Genomic DNA, 7,630 nt, shown 5'->3' with positions numbered 1-7,630 from the left:
CTGGAGAGGTCCCTAAGCTCAGCCCTGGTGGGCCATGGGGCCACCCGGGCTCAGTATTTAGCAGAAATTTCCTTAACATTTTTTCAAACTCCTAGAAAAAAGAGAGATGCACAAGACTAAAATGGAGAAAAGCCAACCAACCAAACAAAAACAATCTTACAAATCACTCTTTCCTTCGATCCCTGGGAGGTGTTTTGTCCCCAGGGGGTTCTGTCATCACTTTTTGTGGGTGACTGGATTTAGCCAGTCTTTAATTAGTGGGCCTTTTGAAAAACAAATAGAAAGTTCAACAAATGTTAGGAAACCTACTACCTCTTATTCTCCTATGTCAAAGACTGATGCTCTACAAATGACCCAGGTGAAAATAAATGCCACAAACCAAGCAGATGCAGAAATGCCCGAACACTCAGCATCGCCAGCAGAATCTTTCAGTCTGACCAGGGAAGGTGAACATAAAAACAGTGCCTCACTATTAACCTTATCTTTTTTTTTTCTTCTCTGTTGTGACAAAGCTTAATAATAACTTACACAAATAAAATCGTTTCTGTCATTACTCTCCATGAAGAGATTTCTCCCAAATGTGGAAAGCATATTTTGGATGGTCTCACTGAAATACCAACAGCATACAGGAAATACCAGGAGCCTTCCCTGCACCCACAGGGTACCTTCACAGATCCTGAGACAAGCACAGTGGCCCATTACAGGGATTTCAAGGAAAACAGAGATTTCAAATATGAGCAACAAATTGAAAGTCACAAGGGAGGATTTGTGACTCACGCTCCTTCTCCCGTTGGCAGTTGTATTGGGGATGTTACTAGATGGGTGGTGGCAGGGATTTATTTGCCTATTAATTTCCCCAAGCGACTTGGGCAAGTACAGCTAGTATTCCATTCACTAACTAGTCAGATTGACCCATGTTCTCCATTCCCTCTAAAATACACAGACATGATCCCACAATCCCATTCCTGGGTATATATCCAGAGAAAACTATGGTTGGAAAGGATACATGCACCCCAGTGTTCATTGCAGTGCTGTTTACAAGAGCCAAGACATGGAAACAACCTAAATGTCCATCAACAGATGAATGGATAAAGAAAATCCATTGTGGTATATATATACAATGGAATATTACTCAGCCATTAAAAAGAATGAAATAATGCCATTTGCAGCAACATGGATGGACCTAGAGATTATCATACTAAGTGAAGTTAAATGAGCTTGTTTACAAAACAGAAATAGACTCACAGACTTAGAAAACAAACTTAAGGAAAGGTGGAGGGGGGGATAAATTGGGGGTTTGGGATTGACATATACACACTACTATATTTAAAATAGATAACCAACAGAGACCTGTATAGCATATGTAACTCTACTCAACGTTCGCAATAACCTAAGTTGGGAAAGAATTTGAAAAAGAATAGATATATGTATATGTATAACTGAATCACTTTGCTGTACACCTGAAACTAACACAACATTGTGAATCAACTATCCTCCAATATAAAATAAAAATTTTAAAAAAACATAGGTGTTCATAACATCGAGCATACTCTATGCTACAGGTCTACTCTCTATTATGCCTATGTCTTTCTGCTCTCACCAGTTACCAAGTTAGTTCTTAAGTCTGTTTTTAACTAGTTGAACCTATTAGGAAATCTAATGAAATACAAGCGTACCTTGTCTTCTTGCTCTTGGGTTTATTGTGCTTTGAAAATACTGCGTTTTTTACAAGTTGAAGGTCTGTGGCAACCCTGCATTGTCAGATGATGGTTAGCATTTTTGGCAATGAAGTTTGGTTTGTTTTTTTTTTGCGGTACGCGGGCCTCTCGCTGTTGTGGCCTCTCCCGTTGCGGAGCACAGGCTCCGGATGCGCAGGCTCAGCGGCCATGGCTCACGGGCCCAGCCGCTCTGCAGCATGTGGGATCTTCCCGGACCGGGGCACGAACCCGTGTCCCCTGCATCGGCAGGTGGACTCTCAACCACTGCGCCACCAGGGAAGTCCGGCAATAAAGTATTTTTAAACTGAGTATGTACATTATTTTTTTAGACATGCCATTGCACACTTAATAGACTATAGTATAGTGTAAACATAACTTTATATGCACTGGGAAACCAAAAAAATTCGTGTGACTCACTTTATTGTGGTGTTTGCTTTATTGTGGTGGTCTGGAACTGAACCTGCAGTATCTCCAAGGTATGTCTTTATGTAAAGTTGCGAAATGTGAGTAAGTGTGAAAAAAAGGCAAATGTTTCTAAGAAAACTGAATGCTTTGCAAGGACCCAAATAAATGTGAGCCACTAAACGCAAAACAGAAGACATCAGCAAGCTGCTGAACTGGTGTGTGGTGGCAGCTGTTAAAAGAAAAAATGAAAAAGAGACTTTAAAAATGCAGAAGGAGTTTGCATTCAGACTTGTCATGCCTGGAAATTAAGATGATGTGGTTAACGTGAAAAAGGCTCAGGAAACTATATTCAGCCAACACATATGTCCCTATACTAAAAAATCAATGTGTGAATGCAAGTTATATGTTTTAAGTTTAAAAAGATGTTGAAGAGGTGAACTTGTAAATGACTTTTTCAAGTAACTCAACAGCTGCTAACTGAGAGCTGATATAAGGTCTCTACTGTAGCAGCAGCAGCATGAATGAGCATAATAACTAACACAGGAGAAGTCTTCCTAGTTGAGGGATCACTAGTTAACAGAAAAAGTCAAAGTGAGAAATCAAAAATAATATGTGTATACCATAAACCATATTCCAATTTAAAATGTACTGTGTTTAAAAATAAAAAATAAAATATAAAATAAAATACCATGATTATTTAATAAGAGCAGCAAATCTAAGTTGCTTTAAAGTATGATTTTTTCCTTGGTATAATTCCTTTAGCTTTTTATTATTACAACACTGAAGAACAACATGGTTCTGTTGTTCTTCAGTATCTTGTAAACCTACACACAGGGCAGTGCTAGCCACTGCGTGATTGATTTATGGTCTTGAATTTAATATCTTTTTTGTCCTCTTCATATGGATTTATCTGTTTATGTCATGGTATATATAATTTCTCCATCATTTAAAATTTTATTTTCCAACAAATCATCATCATGACTCCATTGTTGTTTACCTTCCTCGTCAGAATCTTCAGTTTGTCTGAACTCAGATAAAAACCCTTTTTTTTTTTTAACCATTATCTTACACATCAAGATTTTGTGTTAAAACTTTTCTTCTTAAGAATTTCATTCCAGGGGACTTCCCTGGCAGTCCAGTGGTTAAGACTCCACGCTTCCAACATAAGGGGCATGGGATTGATCCCTGGTCAGGGAACTAAGATCCCACATGCCATGCAGCCAAAAAACCAAAAAAAAAAAAAAATTTTCATTCCATGCCTTTGCCTCATGGTAAACAATATATTTTTGATATATTCTATAGGATCGATATACTTATTTTCTATTTTTTTTCCAAAATGGAATTCAAACCCTTTTTCCTAAGAAATATATGTAAACATTTCATAATTCTTCGATCCACAGACTGGATCAAGAATATTATTCTTGCGGAGGGCACAGTAGGGAGGGGAGGACCAAAAAAAGGCCTTTAAACTCCTGACGAATAGGATGTAAAGAAAAGCTACCTAGAAAGAGTATGAGATTCTCAATTTTATTCTTCATGTGTTTCTTCATCGAAAAGTACAATTAATGACAAAAACTACCTTCGATGAAGTCCAAGTCTGTTCCATTCACGCTGACTTTTATGAGAGTAGTAAACTGGTACAGACTAAACTTTAAAAAGCTCTACTTATTGGCCAGTAACAGTAAGTGACAGCAGAGCCATCTTCAGGGGCATGTGACTTGTGCAGTCGCACAGGGCCCTGTGCTCAGAAGGGCGCCGTGCTTGTTTAATGTTCTGTTGTCATCATCTTGAAATTCTTACTAATTTTTGCACAAGGGGCTTCATATATTCACTTTTCACTGGGCTCTGGAAACTTTGTAGCAGATGGCAGACAGCTATAAGGAGTCCTGCTCTGTTTCCCCCTCCCCGCCTCACTGATGCTCTAATTTAATGCTACTCTTTTTGGAGGTAACATCTTATAAGCTGGACATGTTTCAATATTGCAGACACATTTGCCGATCTAATTTTCTCTATTGATAAAGAACTCAACGTTCGGTAAAACTCTGAGTTGCAGAGGCTACCCACCGGTGCTCCTAAAACGTGGACTCTAATGATATGTTTCCCTGGTGTTCAAGCCACTTGCCACCTGCTATAAAACTTTCAACACCCACTTTCTGATAGAGAACTGAGGCTTGTCCCTTTGAGAAAAGGTCTGCTGACTGTATCAGTTATACCTGTCAGGCTTTGCCTCTGATCTCGTTTTGGTTTCTTTAAAGTGAAATGAGAACCAAGCCAGCTGCCAAGCAGTCTAAGTGCAGAATCCTTCTAGAGTTTTATTGCCTCAACCTTTCATCACCTCACCCTCTCAACTTCAACAGCAAAAAGATTTTAGCAGCTCATTCTCTGAATCTTCCTGAAGCACTTAATAGTTTCATAGAAATAATTCTCATGCTTATCAACTTCATTTTTTCTTTTTTAACCAGTTAATGCAACAGTTAAAGTTTTAAATTACAACAGGATCAGCTCACACTCATAAGACTGGGCAGATCTATGGATTTTAGTAAGCGTGGCCATTCTCTGGGCGGGAGCAGAAGGTCCGGGGTGTCCTAGAGTGACCCATTAGTTGTGAGTAATCAGTGTGCTGTCGGCTTCCGTCAGGTCACTCTACAGAGGTTAGGGGGATGTGGGCTAATCTATGGTAAAGTGAAGCTAGATTAAGATTAAGCTAGATCACTATTATAATACTAATAGTGATGGAACACCTCAAATCCAGAATTTACTGCGTGCTCCCTCTGTGCCAGGCTGGCTGCATTACAAACGCCAGCTCGCAGTTCCTCCGCATGTGAGCATTCCAGGCTTCTTTTTCCCCCTCTACTGACTGACATGGCTTCAGGGATGAAAACTGTCCAGCCCTCTTTCTCCAGCCTCATCACAATACAGACTCACCTGCAAGTAATCTACTAACATCCATGGCATCCTGGTCTCACCTGTCTCAACTTCAGTAGCGAAGAGGTTTCAGCAGCTTAGAGTGGTGTTTCACGCTCTGAAGAGCATGACTGGTGACTAAAAGTGTGGTGGTTTCAGTGGCTGCCCGAGTACAGGAGGGACAGAAATGGGGTTGGGACAGAGGAGAGCGCAGGACCCTGAAAGCTCTGGTCCTGCCCTGGCTCGGCCTCCACTAGCTGTGGAGTTGGGACAAACTACCTAACAACTCGGTCTAATCTTTATGAAATGAGCATCAATTTTCAAGCCCAGCTAGCCTGGCAGCGTGCAGCCGCCCAGAGCAGGCATATGATAAATGAATGAATAAATGAATGTGTGAATAGCCAGCAGGATGGCATAGGGTCAAACGAGACAGTGGATTTGAAAATGCTTGGGAAATAGCACAGAATTTCTCACAGGTGCAATGCTGACATTATTACTCCCAGAATGTAATGTTTGTGCTCATGGAACTCCCCAGGAAACGAGATTCGGGAAATGTACTGAGCGGTCATGTTATCTTTCCATCCCTGTCTTGCTGAAGGACTTCGAAATACCTTGAAGACTGAAAGGGCACTTACCTCTAGCAATCTAACCAACTTTTATTTTCTTTGCTGAAATAATCCATCATTCTGACAGTCTCTGGTCTGAACACTCATCTATGTAACTCTACACAAATCCCCCACCATCTCATTTCTCTTCGTGCAAGTCGGCAGCTAGTTGAATGTAGCACTAGAGTAGGTCAAGGTTTTGAATGAGTTGGTAATATCCTTACCCTGTATTACGCCTCAGTCCTGAACTGTCCTTGTTTACAAACAATCGTTCCTTGAAATCAGCTTTCTGCCTTTCAGAGGGTTTTACACGGTTGTGTGAACGGACCTGAGAGGCCAAGGCCCTGGGATGGCAAGTCAAAAGGACCCCATGTCAGCAAGGTGGGTGCTGCGGGCCCCCTCATCAGCATGGTTGCCGGGGTTTCCGCAGTTGGTACATGCCCCGAAGGGGTAGCCCTCTCCACTGAGAGCCAAGGAAACCCCAGGACGTTCTGATGTCAGGGGAGACCTTCTCCCTTGCTGGTGGCTGGTTAAGGGGGGAAGGTGGAAAGGGAGGGATGGGGTGCATGAGGCTTGTCCAAGATGCCTTAAGAAGGCTCAAGGCTTTCATAGGTCCCATTAGTCCACAGACCTCTGGGAATATGAGCAAAGCCAGGCCCGTCACTTCCCTCTTCCCTACTCTCCGGAGCTGGCTTTCCGCCAGCTTTCCCCAGCAAGCTGCCTCTGGCATTTATTTTAGTTTTATTTTACTTTCAAAAAAAGATGGGGTTGGAGGCATGTGGAAGAAAGAGCTTTCCTCCCAAAAGAACCGGTGACAGTGAAAACAGTAACTTCCTGAGACAACTGGCAGAAGAAAGGGGACTCAGAGGTCAAAGTAGCCATCACCTCCTGCACAGACACTAGCGCCCCTTCCTATAGAATCTTCTGGGCCTGGCCTGGCCACTGCCCTGCACTCAGCCTGAGGAGCCAATGATCCCAGCCCGAGTTTGCCCTTATTCTACAGCACGCTGAGGATTCTCCAGTGCATGGTAAACAAATGAAATCAGTAACATTGGCACTGATTTATGGGGAGACAGTGCCATGGTTGAAGGCATAGGCTTCAGAATCAGAGAGTTGAGTCATGGTTTCATCGCTGACTCGCTGTGTGGTCCTAGGCGAGGAACTTGCCCATAGGATTCCTGTGAGGAAGTGGGAAGGTAATACCTACACGAAGCACTTAGCCAGCACCTGGTAACTAATACCTATGATGTCATTGATAAAAATGCAACCTTCAGGATGTCAGAACAGGCTTAATGTGTCTCTGAACACAAGGGGATTGATAGACTTCTATGTGAAGGCTACCCAAAAGGATGATTTGAGAATTAGCATGACATGAGGGTTTTCATTAAATTAGAAAATCTGAAGAGTTTCTAACATTTAAAATGGGTTGGTTGGCTTAACATTAATATTTAATGTGACTTAGCTAGAAGAATTTTCAGGTCACTTGAGAGAGTTAAAAATAGCATTTTAAGTCAACAGAAACAATGAATAAATGAAGTATCTCATCATGACCAGAAAGATGTTTATAGTTTGCTAAGTCCCTGCTTTGCATAGCAGGCCCCGTGGAATCCCTTTTTCTCCAGCAGAGAGAACAAAATTCCTTTTAAGAACTCAATCCTTGACACAATTTACATTTTTTAAGCAAGGTAACGCATACTTGTCTTCTCAAAGGCTTATTATGTTGTTTAAAATGTATAACGTATGAATATTAAATCACAAGAACTATAGCAAATAATATCACCCAATTGTCATGTAGATTTTCTTCCAAGGAAAAGAACTAAAAATATACACAAATCCACTCAAATTACCCAGGCTATATTGGGTTCTTTTGGAATTTTTTAAAAACTTATTTTATATTTAACCCATATGCTTCTCATGTGATTTTCCTTTTTATGGAAATGCAAGATCTGTTTCAGGCATTTGGAAGAAACTGGGTCTATGATGATATGGGAAGGGAAA

General features: G+C 41.2%; 1 protein-coding gene across 6 annotated transcripts in view; it reads right to left on the bottom strand.

Annotated features, from left to right (window-relative positions):
• The window catches only part of TNFRSF11A (TNF receptor superfamily member 11a), a 78,391-nt gene that overhangs the window by 23,177 nt on the left and 47,584 nt on the right, over positions 1 to 7,630 (bottom strand). The gene's annotated exons all lie outside the window — the stretch shown is intronic.

This window comes from Delphinapterus leucas, chromosome 14 (assembly GCF_059928025.1).
Source record: "Delphinapterus leucas isolate spDelLeu-1000000601 "Yukka" chromosome 14, BTC_Dleu_Yukka2, whole genome shotgun sequence".
In the NCBI taxonomy this organism is placed as follows: domain Eukaryota; kingdom Metazoa; phylum Chordata; class Mammalia; order Artiodactyla; family Monodontidae; genus Delphinapterus; species Delphinapterus leucas.
The sequence above is the reverse complement of the archived record's forward strand: the minus strand, read 5'-3'. Positions and strand labels throughout refer to the sequence as shown.